The sequence below is a fragment of the Rhinolophus sinicus genome, linkage group LG06 (assembly GCF_036562045.2).
Source record: "Rhinolophus sinicus isolate RSC01 linkage group LG06, ASM3656204v1, whole genome shotgun sequence".
NCBI lineage: Eukaryota > Metazoa > Chordata > Mammalia > Chiroptera > Rhinolophidae > Rhinolophus > Rhinolophus sinicus.
Genome location: NC_133756.1, coordinates 35,464,003 through 35,481,363, shown reverse-complemented (window position 1 = coordinate 35,481,363; position 17,361 = coordinate 35,464,003). Strand labels below are relative to the sequence as shown.

The window sequence follows — 17,361 nt, the reverse complement described above, 5'->3', positions numbered from 1 at the left end:
TAATGGAAGATTTTGACTCAGTTTTTGAGAAATGAGAGAAATAAAACATAATTTGTGCTTCCAGAAGGCAGTTCTGGAAGCATGTGAAGGGTGGTATGTGCAGAGGAAAGCAAACAACATTTCCTGTTGAGATTCTACGAGTCAGCTTTTCAAGGGCAGCCTGAACATGATGTCCCTTCCCACGTTCATGATTGTTCTACATGACCAAGAGCCTTGAAATTGTGGTCATTCTAATATAATTTCCTCACATATTCTAGCATCTCCCCTTGAAGAGCATAACGTAATCATAAAGAGAAAAAAAGAATTCGAGTTTGTCTAAGCTACACAAAATGTAAATTTTTTCCAGGTCACCCCTTTAACACTTGACATATATTTACCTTAAGTTTATGGCTCTCTTCATCTTTCTCTTCTCGTCTGTTGTTGTTTTTCCAAACTGTGAACAAGGTCCTACTGAAAAAACATTTGGTAGATAATAAATATGGCTTGTTGCTTTCACTTTATAAAATCTCTCTCATCTCTGTTTAAATATCATTGTTCATGTCTCGTGTTTCATGGTGCAGGTCATTACATTTTCAGCCCATATGCCATTAAAAGTACAGCCAAAGATTGGTTTGAAGCCATTCTCAGATGTTTTAGACAACTCAGCAGTGATCTCAATCAGGTTGGGCAGTGTCACAATATCACAACGGCTTGCCCCTACTTCTTAGCTATTGGACCTGAGTAGAGATTTCAGCTTCACCTTAAGGTTGTTTTTTTTCTTTTTCTTTTGAACAAATTCATGATGCTTGTTGATTAATGTTGCTGAAATAAATTGCATAGAAGTACTGGACTTTTTACATGTGTTGCCAAATCTTTACTAATTTTTGATTGATTTTCACTCAATAACTTTAAAATGTATGGACCTCTTGTGAGTATATCGCCTGTAGTGCATCCAAATGCATAGTTGGTATCTCCCCTTAGATGTGTCACCAGTATCTGCAGTTTAATGTGTCCAAACACAGCTCTGCATGCTGCCTCCCACAGCTGTCTTTCCCATTTCATAAAATGGAACCACTATTCAACCCAGTTGACCAGGCTTTATCCTTAGGAATCGTCTTATACTCCTCTGTTTTGCTTACACTTTACACGCAATCTGTCACCAAGCCTGTTACTTGTATTCTCAAAATATATCCCAAATCTAACATCTTCCTACCAGTTTCACTGCCGTTTGCCGAGTAAAAATGACCTGGATTGCTGCATAGCCCTTCCAAAGTTTGCTCTTGTTCCCTACATTCCATTCTCAATGTAGCAGCAAAGAAATCAAGCTTTTAAGCATGTAAATCCAGTCATGTAATTTTTTTGCACAAAATCCTCCACTATTTTCTTATTACAGTCAGAAAAATATCTCATCTAATTTTATGGCCTACATCTAAGGCACATCACCCTCTACCCCATATCTAGACGAATTCCTTTGGTGCAGGTGGAAGATTGAAACCACACAATATCCTGCCCATGTGCGAACTCTTCACCCAGTGCCACCCCAACTGCAGGAAAAACCCTAAATTACTCTCCTTTCCTTGCTCTGTCAAATCATTTTGGACCAGCTTGGGAAGCAACCCTTTTATTTCAAAAGGTCTTATTTTATAAGGAATAAACCTTTTCATACTCACTTGGTGTGTGTGTGTGTGTGTTGGGGTGGGGTGTTTGGTGTGTGTTTGACATCCAAAACAAATTTTGGATGGGATCTATCCTTCTGCAGGATGACTATAAGACTATAAGAATGAATGAATGAATGAATGAATGAATGAATGAATGAATGAATGAATGATTTCTTGTGTGTGCTTTATCTTTCTCCTAAAACAATTCCAAAATGAACTATTCTCTTATCCATCAGTTTTCTTTCTATATGTTCTTTGTTCTCCTTTATGACCATTTTTTCTCTTATATGATAGTAGGCTGTGCTACTATCTCAATCTCTCTCTCTCTCTCTCTCTCTCTCTCTCTCTCTCTCTTTTTCCTCATCAAGTTGGAGTTGTCAAACTTGCTTTATTTACTCTTGGTGGTCTATATACCCTTTGTTCCAATTTCTTCACATTTAAAAATTCTATGCAAGGACTCACCATAATTTCTACATATAGGCTTAGAGTTTGGGGCTTTATGCCTTCTCCTGAGAGCTTTTTTTACATCATGCATTACCAAGGGTTACCACTGACAAAGACTTTCTCATTGACTAAACTCTATACAGTCTCCTGAGCCTGACTAGGCCCCTTCCTTAGGCATTCTCCAAGAGCCCATTTTAGTAAGACTCCTGCTAAGTCAGTTCAGTCAGAATCTGCCACCCTCAATATCTGTTGAAATTCCTCATCTCCCATTATTCCCCCAGATGATATCTGATCACTGTGACCTGTCTTCAGCAAGAATCCCATCCAGGCAGTTAAGTCAGAATTGCCCCACCCCCTAACCTTTGATGTTTCTTCTTAATAATTTTCCATCCGTGGACCCCTACACTGCTCCTTGGCTGTGAATCCCCACTTGTCCGTGTTATGTTTGGAGTTGAGCCCCATCTCTCTCCCGTACTGCAAAACCACATCACAGGAGTCCCTATACCTATCGACATATCCTGAATAAAGTCTGCCCTTCCATTTTAACAAGTGTCAAGATAATTTTTTCTTTAATACCACTCTTGGATATCTTGGGAAGAGAGAGAACCTTCTCTCCTGTTTATCAGCCTGCTTACCATTAAGAACAATTCGTCTGCTCTAATGGGACTATGACCTTTTATTTACCTCTGTCAAATTTTCTAGCTTTTGAGAAATTAATTTCACTTACTATCATATTATAGTCAGAAAACACAATGTCTCTCACACTTTATTACAATCTCTATACAGACCCTATCAATTATCTTGGCAATTAATGCACACTTTTGATAATACTGACCAACCTACGAGCACAGATATTCAAATCCAGATTCTGTAGTCATTTTCACATACAAATAAAATTAAATGTAGTTTTTCTAATCACTTTTGTTTATTTCTAAACCTAGACACCAGAAGTAGAAGAATTGACTCCACATTTCATGCTATATGTTATACACAGAACAAGTGCAATATTCCCTAGGAAACTTCTCTCTTCTGCATGTATAAGGAGCATATATGCTCCCAAATCTGGTCCTCTTCCTTTCTTAGTAGCAGCTGTGGTTTTTGTCCTGACATTTTATGTCTTTCCAAAACAAGCACATAAAATATCACTCCCCTCTTTGGTTTGGTGATCAGCATTTGCCCATCGATTCATAGCAAACTTGCCTTCCCTTCTCCGTGTTTAACCTCACTTACTCTGACGAATTCTTCAGAATTCTACTGAAAGCAGAATGCTAGGTAGCCATTCCAGTATAGTTAAAATGATTCCAAGAGATGACATCTATTTGCTATTCAGTATCATTGTCAAGAACCCTAAACACAGTCTCTTAGCACAACATTTTTCACTTTCTTCTTCAATCTTTCATTGTTAGGGACTAATGAAAGAGGGGTCTGCTGGGCTGCTCTGCCCAGGGTTCACCACTGAGACTGGATCATGCCCCAGGAACCAGTATTCCATTTCATTGGACTATAAACACAATTTTATTGATGCTCTCTGAATTGTCAAAGATAAAACTTCCACTAATTGAGCTCACGAGAGGTTGTAAAATAGGATGTTTCTCTATTAATAGATAAAATGCAATAAAACTAACCAAGAGAGTAGAATATTTATATTATTTGATTTGCACATTTTATTTCTCCGAGCAAAGCTGGATAAGAAACTGTACATTATTCCGTGAACTTGATATGACAGCAAGGGTATCATAAAGGCTGGAATAATAGACCTACAGTATTGTTATGGACGACCCCACCTGTAGGAACAATCCTGCCAAGTCGAGATTCAGACCTTCCCTCGGATGATTGCTTCTGCTCTGTTCTAGTCTCCATGAAGACCACTCTCTCTTTATTCACATGTTCTTTCATGAGACAATAGTTCAAAAATAATAGCTGCTTGACAGACAATTGGATAAAGAAGGTGTGGTATATATATATATATATATATATATATATATATATATATATATATATATAAAATGGAATTCTACTCTGTCATAAATAAGATGCAATAGTGCCATTTGCAACAACATGGATGGATTTTGAGACTATTATGCTAAGCAAAATAAATTAGATAGAAAAAATAAAGAACCATATGATTTCACTGGCATGTGGGATATAAAACAGAAAGCAACAAAGGAGACAAACAAACAAAGAAACAGAAACTCATAGACACAGACAACAGTTTAGTGGTTACCAGAGGGTAAAGGGGGAGGAGGGTGGTAGAAGAGGGAAAAGGGGGTTAAATATATGGTGATGAAAGGAGAACTGACTCAGGGTGGTAAACACACAATGTGATATATAGATGATGTATTATAAAATTGTACACTTGAAATCTATCTAATTTTACTAACCATTGTCACCCCAATAAATTTAATAAACTAATAGTTGCTTTACATTAAGTACTTACAATGCTTCTAATGTTTTAAGCTAATAATAGTAATAAACACTTAAATATTTACTATATTGCAGGCACTGTTCTAAAGTACTTGTTTACCCTCATAGCAACCTTATGAAGTAGGTACTTATTACAATCTCCATTTTAAAAAAATGCACTGATATATATTCTTTACAAAAAAAAAAAAGTGTATAAAATGAGAATGATAAAATGAATACCTAAATATCCTCACCCAGCTTAAGAAATAGAACATGCATCTCTTTCCTCTCCCACTCTATCTCAATTAACCAGTATCTTAAAGGTGTTAGCTGCCTTTCTTCTCTAGTGGTTTATTAGAGTGTGTTTTGCCTTGTCGATTTGTAAGATTTTAGTTTTACTACAGCTGTGTGCCAAATCACACTTTGGTCAACAATGAACCACATATACAACAGTGGTCTCTTAAGTTTATAATACAGCTGAAAAATTCCTATTGTCTAGTGACTTCCTGACATAACACAGTACTTACATGTTTGTTGTGAATGTAAACAAACCTACTGCGCTGCCAGTTGTATAAAAGTATAGCACATACAATTATGCATAGTACATAATACTTGATAATGATACTAAATGACCACGTTACTGGTTTATGTATTTATCATACTACACTTTTTATTATTTTAATGTAAACTTTTTCTTATAAAACAAGATTTGCTGTAAAACAGTGCCATGTTACACTAGCAGCTGCCTCGCGTTTACGTCTCTTGACTATATCATTTTTCTCTTGCGCTTCATTTAATCTTGTGTTGTTTTATACACTGACACGCTGTGCAGGCTTGTAGCCTAGGAGTAACAGGCTACACCTATAGCTTTGGTGTGTAATGGGCTACACCACCTAGGTTTGTGGAAGTGTACTCTGTGATGTTCACATAATAACAAAATCACCTAATGACACATTTCTCAGAATATATTCCCATCGTTAAGTGTCCTATGACTGTATAGCCTGAATATCAATATTTCATGCTTCTAATGAGTTCTTGCTATCTTCTCCCAGTTTATGTTTCTTCTTTTTTCTCTCTTTACTGTATCTGTTAATCTTAACATAGTCAAATTTATCTATCTCTCTTTATGATTTACACTTTTTATGTCTTGTTAAAAAAATTCTTCCCAACCCTGACATCATAATATTATTCCTTTCAAACATTTCGATAGTTTTGCCTTTTACCTCCTAAAAATAATTTTTGTGACTGTTGTGACAGATAGGTAATCATTTATATATTACAGATGAAGAAAATAACGCACGGGAATTGTGTTATCCAAGGTTCACAGATGGTAAATTGTAAACTAAGATTTTAACCCAGACAATCTGATTCTGGAACCTGCATTCTTATAATGCTCTGATAGTATAATTAGAGAAATTATACAGATGTGGAAACTGAGGCTCAGCAAGACAAAGTGACTTATCCAAGGTCACACAATCAGTAAGAATTACAGACACTATGCAAATTTCAACCCCCTTTATACCAGAGTGCCTACATTTTCCCTTATATGTTCTTACTAGGACCACATGCTGGTTCATGGATTCTATTTCCACACACTCTCTGCTCTTTCTCCTTTATTTTGAGAGTCTTTTTATTTCCTAATTACATCTGCAGAGAGCTGGTTTTATCAGTACCCTTTGTATTTAACTGGTTTAACCCACAAAGTCAAGATTTATCTCCTAGTTTTGGAATCATCTTATCTCATCTTTTTCTGAACTTATCACATAGCCTTATTTCTCAGTCTGAGTTTATATGTGATTTTCACCTCTAAGAGGCCCATCTGCTGACCTTCTAATATTCTGTATTCAAATTCTATTTATAGCAGATCATCTTACTTTCAGCTTCATATTACGTCCTTTTCAGTGGTTGCAATTAACACTTCAAGGATTTCTTTCATCTCGCTCCTTTCCTCCTTGGACTCATCTTTTACTTCTTCTTTCATTTAATTCATACTCAGCTACTTCTACAGAAGTCAAGGATAATAGCTGACTTTTCCCTGTCATGGCTTACAAGGGCAGAAACAAAGGTAAACTTTTTGATAAAAGTCAGCCACTGTTTCTAATTCCTGAAAATGAAGTATAAATTCTCAGCTTCTGCGGTTACTTTGAGTTCAAATGAAGCAAGCTTGTCACTTCTGGATTTTTAGAAGGCCCTTGATTCAGCCTAAATTATCTCAAAGTACAACCTTTACGCATACAAACTACTCCATCTTGCTGATACATCTTCTGATCGAAATGCAATTTTCTCTACTGTCACGTATTGAAATTCTGCTCTTCTTTCAAAGTCCATGTCAGACACAACAATCTCACCCCCCTGCCACGGGCACTTTTTCGACCACCCGAAGCAGAATCCCATGTACACACCCCAGCATGTTGCATCACCTGTGGCTCATTCTGCTTAGTCATGTAGTACCTGAGTACTACACATATGTAGCCCCTAGTATATCGCAAGTTCCTTAGGGAATAAACCCCAGACGGATTTTAGAAAACTACAACTACAACACTCTTTCTTATTTAAGATTGTAGTTCTCCTACAACCAGAACTTTTTAGGCCTATTGCGTAAACCTTCGGAGGTATTTATTGAACTGAATTGAATTGCATGATTAGTTGGGCTGAACAGTCTTTTTTTCTTTCATGAAATTATTTAGGATCTACTCATGCCTTGAACTGTATGTATCATGCAGTAAAGATAATAGCATGCATATAACATAGGCCTTGTTTCAGAGACAGCTGAGGTAAATAGATGAGAAAACAAAAGAAAGTGCAAGCAGTGTGGTGGAGAGGCAGACACCGGAAAGCTAGCACAACTGCTTACTTACCAGCTTAGGTCCCTGCTGCTTGTACAGCCTTGGATGTGTCTCCTGATCTACTGGTGCCTGAGTTCTTTTCACCTGCAAAATGTGGGGAGTAAATTCCCACCTTTCCAAGAAGATTTTAGGTGCAGAAATAAAGCCCAGAGAAACATTATCAATAAATGGGAGCCATCGTTGTCATTTTAGTATAATATTGCATATTAGCTAATGTGAAAACAGCCAGAGTTGTTTCAAATCAATTCAGATTAGAGGATGAATCCAGATGACGACGTCAATACAGTGGTATGTCTACCCAAACCAGACTTGTTGAGGCACAATACTGTTTGTAGTGATGACTGCTGTTAAGATCATCTCAAATTTCATGGGGGAAAAAATGGGAAAAGAAAACACTTATTCAATGGTTGTTATTCATGACATTCGTATTAGGTGTTTCATACATATTATCTCATTCAGTCTTCACAATAATCATGTGGGTACGTGGGCTATTCCTATCCTCTTATTATAGACATAGAAACTGAGATTCAGAGATCTTAAATGTCTGCATCTTTAGTATTGTACTCTAAAAACAGAAATTTATACTTCAGGTAAAGTGTGTGTGTGTGTGTGTGTGTGTGTGTGTGTGTGCGTGAGTGTAATATATTTTTAAAAACTACAGTCATTTTGCTAAGGAGCGTGTTATTAAATAGTGAGTTGGAACATCTGCCCTTGTTAACTGCAATTCAGTGGTGTTTATGGAACAATGTCATCTCTTTGCCGAATCAAATGGCACATAATGTACTACTATGTAGCATAATAACTGAAACATAAGATGTCCTTGAAAACTTCCAATCTGATTTTTCAGAATGGAGTGGGCATATGATTACTGGCAAATGGAAGAGCTATCTTTGCTGTCTTATACAAGCAGGGAGCTATTGCACCTCCTAGGGAGTAGAGTAGAATATTATTTCTAGATGAAGTAGTCTGTTTGTTGGGATCATCACCGTTATTACATAATCTAGCGTAAATTGATGCAAAGAGCATAATTAAGAATTTTTGTTACAAATTTTGTCTGTACCTCCAGTGGCAAAGTAGAGGCTAGTCTCTCTGCTTCTTTTTCTATGAATTACTGGAACATCATTGACTATACTTTATATTTCATATATACTGTGATATACTCAGGCCATGATACTATAATCCTGTAATTGGGGAATATTTAAACTTACTTTTATGAAAGTATATTGTTGCATAGTGAAGGCTGAAATAGTAATATCAATGCTCTTCTGCTCTGCCTCTGATTTTATAAAAAAATGAAGATTTATATATATGTATATATATACACATAAATATGTTATATTTATATGTTTTACATATAAATATTTATATTTATTAAAGCAAATTTACCATATGCTTTCAATGTGTGTTTGGGGCCTGTATCTATCTAAAGTACTCTTTTCAAAGAAACAAGCCAATAAAATAATAAATAATAAATAGAATAAGAAAAGATTGAGCCCAGTTATAAATATGCTCGGGTCTGCAAATCTGAAGATCATTCAGCTTGTGGTTTTGATATCAAAGATAAAAGTGACATGTAAAAGGGAATAGATTTTCCCATGAAAAATGTAGATGACTATTCTAAATCATAACTGGAGTGGCCTCACTCTATAGCATACGTAGCCCATGGCAACAAGAATGATGAGGAGAGGGAAGTAGGTGGAATTAAAGGCGGCAGGGCCTGGCTCTGTGGGACTGAGTCTGGTGGCTGGGGAAGCCCGGGCACAGTTTGGGCAGATCCGCTTCTCTATGCCTGGGGAACGAGGAGGAAGAAGGATGTCACACCTGGCCTGTGAGGCACAGCGAGCCTCTGACAAAGTGCAAGTGGTGAGCAACTAATATCATCCAGCAAGTGGTCTTCTCAGAATGATGCAATGAATTTCCTAGTCTTGGACAGAAAATCACACGGACACTAGGAGAGGGTAACAATCAGCTGGTAAGAGTTAGGCAGGTTTCAGAGCAGTTCAGGTTGTAAGTCAAATGGAATAGGTAAAGAAACCAAGGGACCTGCTTTGTTTTCTGGAAATAAAAGTGCCAACATGGTGTAGGGGTTGGGGAGCCCGAGAACACTGTGCCTCAGAAGCTTGACCTCAACCAAGAGCTCATCCATGGCATACGAGACACCGGGCCCACAGGCTGCATAATCCAGTCCAGAGTTACGACATGAGAGACAGAGCTTCTTAGATAGCCTCTGATTCTGCCATAATTGGCTCAGGGAGAAGTAGGCAGACAGGAGCTGGGAAAGGCAGAGTTGGCTAGAAATTAGGTTGACTTGGAACGGTAGCCTGTTACTGACCTACCAGATAATATTTGAGGATAGAAATGAGAGGCAGGAGAAGAAATAGCCATTATTATTCCACTTGTAAAATTAAAGGAGCATCCTTTGCAGCTGATATTTCAATTATTTATTAGAGATCTCCCAATTTGAAATACAAAATCTCCTTATCTAAACGTCCAACTCAGTCTTTTTTGGGATCAGTAAGTACCTGAAGAAAGAATGATTGAATGGATGTAAAAAACAAGATGCCTTACAGAACAAAGGCAACCTTTGTTTTAATGATTCTTTACATAACTGCATGTCCCCAAATGGTTCACAAAGCATTTAATTACATGCTAGCAGCAGAGGAAATGCTAGCATTGCTGTGTGCCAGCTTTAGCACACATAGAGTGGGGTATGTCATATGAACTCACTAAGTGTAAGGAATTTGCAGAAAGCTCACTCCCAATGTTTTCCCTTGGAAAGCACTGTTCTCATTTCATAGAAAATGAAGTGACCTATCCATACTTCTTCCACCAGGAAGGATGGTACTCAAGATGAGGCAGTAAAAGTGGGTGTAATTTGCAACCCAAGATTCCACAAAAAGACCTGAGCATCTAGGAGTATGTAAGACTGGTGAGCAGAGAGGCTAAAGAGAAACAAAATTGGCAAGGCCTGGGGTATATAAAATGGGCTGGGAACATTTTAGATTTCACTTTAAAGGTTGGCCTACATTTCAGCCTACCCACTGTCTTTAGATCCACAGGTAACAAAGAGCTCCCACAAAGCCCTTTCTCTTCTGGCCTTAATGCAGGTGACATGATTGACCAGACCCAGAAATAGTTCGGCTGTGAACTTGGATGAGTCAAGGCCTGGAAGCCTAAAACCCTAACAATTCATTGAAAGAATGGCTTATATTGTAGTCTAATGAGATCATGAATAAATGTATGGACACAGCAAAACACTAGATTAGCCAGGACTTATGGGGAAGAGGCTGGGTATACCACTGAAATGAGTTCAGACTTTATTTTGTGGACAAAGGGCATCCACTAAAAGATTTTAAGAAATGATAAATTAATTACTTATTCAGTTTCCCAGCAATCATATACTGAGTACCTGCTGTGGGCCAGGCATTGAAGATGAACAAAACACAGCCATCAACTCCAAGTAGTGAAGAGTTTAGTAGAGAAACACTCTTACGTAAACAGATCAGTGTAATTCAGTGTTGGTAGTGCTACAGTAGCATCATATTTTATGTTTATTAGGGGATAAGAAAGAGTTATCAGGAATTGGTCAATTTAATCTAAATATTTAAGTAAGAGGTTTAAGAAAAACAAGCTAAAAAAAGAAGCTGATGAGATGACTTTTGAAAGGTTAGTGAGAGTTCATTAGTTGAAAGAGCAGGAAAAGGATATTGGGAGTAGAGCGGACGCGTGCTCAGGGGCATGAAGGCATCAGTCAGCTGGCTTGTCTGGGAAACTGTAAGTAGTTGCGCACATCTGGAGTGCAGGGGTGAGTGGGTGGGGTGGAAAGTAGCTAGACGGCCAGGTAATCATTGCAGAGTCCACACTGGGGGGTTCTGGGTCTGATGGCAGTTGTGGAGAATAGGGTGAGGTTGGGGGGCAATCGGCTAGTTAAGCCATCATCATTCGAGATAGGTCAAGGAGAAAATATTTGTAAAAGATACATCTAATAATGGATTGTTACTCAAAATATACAAACAGCTTTTAAAGCATAACAATTAGAAAACAACCTGAATAAAAAGTGGGCCAAAGACCCTAACAGACACCTCATTAAAGAAAATATACCGATTGGAAATAAGTGTACTAAAAGATGTTCCACCTCATATGTCATCAGGGAAACATGGATCACAACAACAAGATACCACTGCACACCCATTAGAATGGCCAAAATCCAAAACACTGACAACACCAAATGCTGGTGAGGATATGGAGCAACAGGAACTCTCATTCATTGCTGGTAGGGGGTGAAAAAAGGAACTGTCACTTTGGAAGACCATTTGGCAGTTTCTTACAAAACTGAACATACTCTTACGATATGATTCAGCAACTGCACTCCTTTACCCAAAGGGGTTGAAAACTTACATCAATACAAAAACCTGCACACAAATGTTTAAAGCAGCTTTATTCATAATTGCCAAAACTTGGAAATAACCAAGAATGTCCTTCAGAAGGTGAATGGATAAAAACCTATACTATATGTAGACAAAGAAACATGACTTAGTGCTAAAAAGAAGTGAGCTATCAAGCCATGAGAACACATAGAGGAAACTTAAATGCATTTTACTAAATTAAAGATGTCAACTTGAAAAGGCTACATAGTATGTAATTCCAACTACATGACATGATGATAGTGTGTGGGGGGGCAGATAAATAGACAGAGCACAGAGGATTTTTAGGGCAATGAAACTACTTTGTATGATACTATAATGGTGGGTACATGTCATGATACATATGTCCAAGCTCAGAGAACGTACAACACCAAGAGTAAACCATAATGTAAACTATAAACTTTGAGTGATTGTGATGCGCCAATGTAGGTTCTTTAATTGTAACAAATGCACCCCTCTGGTGGAGAATATTAGTATCAGTAATGGGGGAGGCTATGCATATGTGGGGGCTGGGGGCATATGGGAAATCTTTGTACCTTCTGCTACATTTTGCTATGAACCTAAAACTGCTATAAAAATTAAAGTCTATTTAGAAAAGAGAAAAAAAAAAAGTGCCTACACCAAACAATAGCAATGAGGATGGAGAGGAACCTGCAGATGTCAAACAGTTAAGGCTGTAGACATTATGCAAGGATGAGGAAGGGGAGTTTCCTAAACTGATATTGAATTCTGGCCCGGATAACCAGGTGGCTGATGAGTGTCTATTACTACAATCTTTGTAGCTGGGATATGTAGCAGCATTTCTCATATCACAGACTACAGCATCATTACTAATTTAAAAATAGAAAATAGTTTTATGCATTAGTTGCTTTATAAAGTAGTTTCATAGATGCATCATATTAATCTTTACAGCCACCAACCATTTAACAAAGGACTTGACAATCAGCAGTCAATTGATGAATGAATAAATTAATAAATTAATTAATGAATGAACAAATGTACAATGACATTGGGAAGGAATTGAATATTGTGCCTCTATTTTAAATCTTGAGTATTATGAATTTTCAAACCTTGAGTATTATGTAATCTTAAGTATTATGTCTGTAATTTCGATCCAACTGGGATCCAAAATCTAGTGCCTATATTCATTGAACTGCAATTGTCACTTTTTAGACAGAAGGAAAAATAAAGAGCCATAGCCATAGACTCAGAATTGAATCCATCTTTCCACTTGCCACTCTGGGCCTCTACTTACACAATGGAAATATATTTCTCGTGAGGCTATTTTACTTTTAAATTAAATGAGATGATGAAAGCTCGTAAGACAGGGAATGTATTGGACACAAGATAAAGGAATCTGCTTTGATCATCTGTTGTCCTACTTTACAGCAATTCTTTTCCTTTTCCGTTTTTACCAGTCAATGAGATGACTGCTACAGAGTCTGGTCATTAAATTATTGCTAGTGATAATGTGGAAAGGCTCTCAAGAAAGCTTGCTTTCCTCGTGCCCCCTCCCAAAAAAGCACACACATTAACAAGTCACATAAACAAGTCTCAGACTAAATCCTGCAACATTAAACAATCATTTACCAGCAGGCAAACATGCTGATGGTCCTGTAACATGTGTGGTAAGCTAAAGGAAGTCTTAGGTCTCTATCATTTTAGATACTCTGACAGTATCTGAATTAAAGAGTCACTCCAGAAAGTTATGAAAAATTCCATTGGCAGGATTCTCAAGCTATTGCTGTAGACTTGTGGGGGGAAAAATCATTGAAAAAATAGCCTAACAAAGGACTACTAATGAATGTGAACCCTCAGTACTCTCCTATAGGGCACAACTATTGAGCTTAATAGAGTTTATAAACGTATGTGATTATGCTTAATACATTACTATAATCAAAATGATGTATTTTAGATGAACTCATAGGCAATACAACAAAAGGGAAGGCCAGCGAGGCAGGCGGAAAAAGCCCTTTGGAATCAGGACTCGTGGGTTCCCATCTCAGTCCCGCCAGCAATGGGCAAGATAACTCTGGGAAAGTCACTTTGCGTCTCTGAGCTTCCATGATTTTTATAGCACATCACAGTGATTTATAGAGTTTAATATAATGTTCTAGGTAAGAGTGCTTTGTAAACACTAACATTTCATATAAGTAGCAAGACTAAAATGCCATTTTTGTTGTCGCAGCTATCACCATCATTATCATCACCTCAAATAAACTTAAGTTGAGTTTTAACTTCAGCATATTAATCAAAACTGGGGCGTAACTGGCATTCGGTGGGGATTCTCTTGAGCAGCACAGTCCATTAGAAACATAAGATATATATGTAATTTAACATTTTCCAGCAGCCACATTTTAAAATGTTAAAAAGGAACTGGTGAAATTAATTTTTTGTAATCTATATTTTATGTAATCTAAGGTATCCAAACTATTATCCTCTCAGTATATGATCATTACAAAAACCATTAATAAGACTTTTATAATCTTTTTTTTTTTGTATTAAGTCTTCAAAATCTGGTATATATTTTACATTTTATCCTATCTCAATTAAGATGCCAAATTTTTGTCAGAAATAGTTATCTGTATTCAGAATTCATAAAATTTCGAGAAGAAGTAGATTCACATATCCATCCATATTGTCCCAAACATGCTTAAAGTTTTCCCATAACTAAATTTAGTGTCAGTTTTCAAATTTAATTAGAAATTTTGTCTCTCGGTTGTACATGTGGCTATTGGCTACCATATTGGACAGCACAGATTCTAGAGAATATTAGCTGCTGAGGGCCAGGTCAGCTAGTTGTAGATAAACTAGACTAGTACAGCAGGTACTAGGACCAGCAGGGACACATGGATACAGGAGCACATAAAATAATCCATAAGGAGAAGAGTAGTACAATCCCCCTTCATTATATTTTAAGAAGCACTTATTTGGTATTAAAAATGTGCCAGGTGCTGGGAATTCAATTGTGAATGTTCCTGTCCTTGAGTAGCTTAGGAGCCAACATGGAATTACTAGATTTATAAACATCACATAACAAGTTACAGTTTAACTATAGTTATGCAGGTGTCAATCTATCTAACAAACTGTGAGCTAAGTAGAAAGCCCAGAGTGTTTTAGAGGAGGGCAACTGAGTTCAGAAATGCCTTTCCCCAACACTGAGAGGAAGCGTGGGGCTCAAGGATAGCACCTGGCAGGATCACTCCAGAGTGACGGACACTTCAGGGCCCCGATAACACAGCAGGGTGCTAGGGAGCTCCTTCTTTTCTTTCAAGGTGACTGCACTCCAGTCCTTTGGTTAGTATAGCCACATGATTGGATTGTGCTCCACAGGGAAAGGTTCAAGAACCCTAGAACTTATTGGGGCTCACCCTTCAGTAACTAGTCTTAGGATCTACCAGAAAGTCACACTTACTCCTTTAATTCAGAGGTGGGTTCTGGGGTTGACTACATCTGTCTTTTTTTTCTCTGCCATAATTACTGGCAACTTCTCTTTCAAAGGTAGGAGGAACAGCTTAACCTATTTTGGAATGAGAAATCCATTTCAAGACCCAGAATCTGCCCGAGTAGGGTAAAAGTCCTCATGACTCTGGCAGAGAATTCCCTCAGGAAGATCCACATCCCACAGAGCACCTCATGTAATGAGCCTTCTCACCCCCCTCGATTGCTGCACCCGAGTTTCCTCCAGAACTGGAAGCTATCTTGCTCTATGCTCCCCCTATCAAGTGAACCTACTTGATATCTCTAGGAACAGCTGCTCCACTGCTCCAACTATCCAAGTGCCCGATAAAGAGGTAGGTGTGTCAGGATCGTCTTTCTCTGCCTGGGAAAGTTCATTCCGGCAGTAGCCGTGTACCTCTTCATCTGCTAGCTTGGCTTCATTCTGCTTCATTGGCTTTGATTCTGAACCCCTACGCATAAGCCCAAATTATTATTTTCCTGTCCTGCTGAAGAAGCAAAAAGTTAAAAAAAGAAAAAAATGTAGATCACGTTTCTGATTTTCTATCTTATATTCATTCTGCTTACCCAGAATGAATCTAACCCAGGTTGCTCTGTTGAAGGTTGTACTTAAAAATATCATATAATGTAATGTTTTCTGCCCATTAAGAAAGTGTAAAGAATGTCACTTCTGGAAAATACCTTTCTTCTGAAAAAGAAAATAGATGTAGAACTTAAGAAATTAAGTTAAATTAAAAGGGGTGGGTAATTTATATTGAAACTCAATTGTGTGTTTTAAAAAAATGATTTATTCTGAAGTTTGCACTGTGTTAGAGGGGAAAAAAAGGATAGACTCAGAAAAAGAAGAAGAATAGGAAAAGAGGAAGTAAAGAATGAAAAACTAAATACTTCAAGGTCTTCATTACGCTAATTATGTTTTTATTGTGGTACTGCATATTACCTTTTACTATCAGTCTTGCCCATATTGCATAAATCTTCATAACATGAAAGTGGATTTCCAGTACCTCTCATAAGAACTCCATCTTAAACTGTTTTTCCTGACTCAGGCTGCACACCACACCTAACTTTCTCCAGATACTCATTTTTGCATCTGATGCTTAGCACGATAGCCATAGTTTCAACCCAAGGTTCATTCCAAGATTATGATTAAAAGAGTTTTCTGGATATAATGTTTCAGCTTCTTTTTATATTTTCCCCTTCTTTTTATAGCTCTGGACATCCTCATCTGCAGGGACTGCTCAGTGCAATCTGTACCGGGAGACTGCTCTATGGATCAGAAGATATTCCATATATGTGTCCCCAAATAAAAAAGAGACAACACTCTGATATATCGCTATCTCCCATGCTTGATGAATAAGTAAAGGGTGGAAGGAAGGAAGGAAGGAAGGAAGGAAGGAAGGAAGGAAGGAAGGAAGGAAGGAAGGAAGAAAAGAAGGGTCAATTGATAAGATATGCAGAAGAAAGGTAAGGATGAAGAAAAGACAAGGTGACTATAAATGCAAGAAATTCTCTGTTCCCCAGAATTCTGTTAACTGACAAGTTCTGCAACACAGCAATAACTGATGCAGCTCGAAGGGGCCCCAAGACTCTGCAAAAGCTAAAGTGCCTTCTGAATTCTCAAGGAAAAGTAAAGTGCATTCAAGGTAATTCATTGTTCAGGATATCAGGTTGAACTCGAATGTTCTGAATTGGCAACCCAAGTAAGTACTGAGGTATATGCCATGGATATAATGTTTTAAATAATAGAAATTCAAGGTGAAAAAGATAATTTAAAAAATAACTTAGCCCAACAGCCTTAGTTTATGAATTGTCTATATTCCCTATGTCTACTTACTCTTTGATCATTCATGAACTCATTTCTATCACGTTTGTTTCCATTACTCCCCCAAACTGTATTTGTCAGGGTTATCAATAACCTGCACATTACTAGGATCCAGAGTAAATTCACAGTCCTCATCGTAGTCAACTTATTAGCAGCTTTTGAAACACTCTTTTTTAAAAAACTACTTCTTCAACTGGTTTTCCAAGACAAAGTGTTCTCCTGGTTTTACTCTTATTCCATGGGTCCCACCTTCTCAGTCTCTGATGGTTTTTCCTTGGCTTCTAAACCTGTGCTCATGTCCCTAATCTTTGCCTCCATTCACTCCC

At 37.6% G+C, this 17,361-nt stretch overlaps 1 long non-coding RNA gene across 1 annotated transcript in view; it reads right to left on the bottom strand.

The window, feature by feature from the left end:
- Positions 1-391: 391 nt before the first annotated feature.
- The window catches only part of LOC141572377 (uncharacterized), a 232,831-nt gene continuing 215,861 nt past the window's right edge, over positions 392-17,361 (bottom strand). The window contains exons 5-6 of the long non-coding RNA XR_012497740.1: positions 7,343-7,414; positions 392-450 (exon numbers count right to left, since the gene is read on the bottom strand). This is a non-coding gene — a long non-coding RNA (uncharacterized LOC141572377). The remainder of the gene's footprint in view (positions 451-7,342; positions 7,415-17,361) is intronic.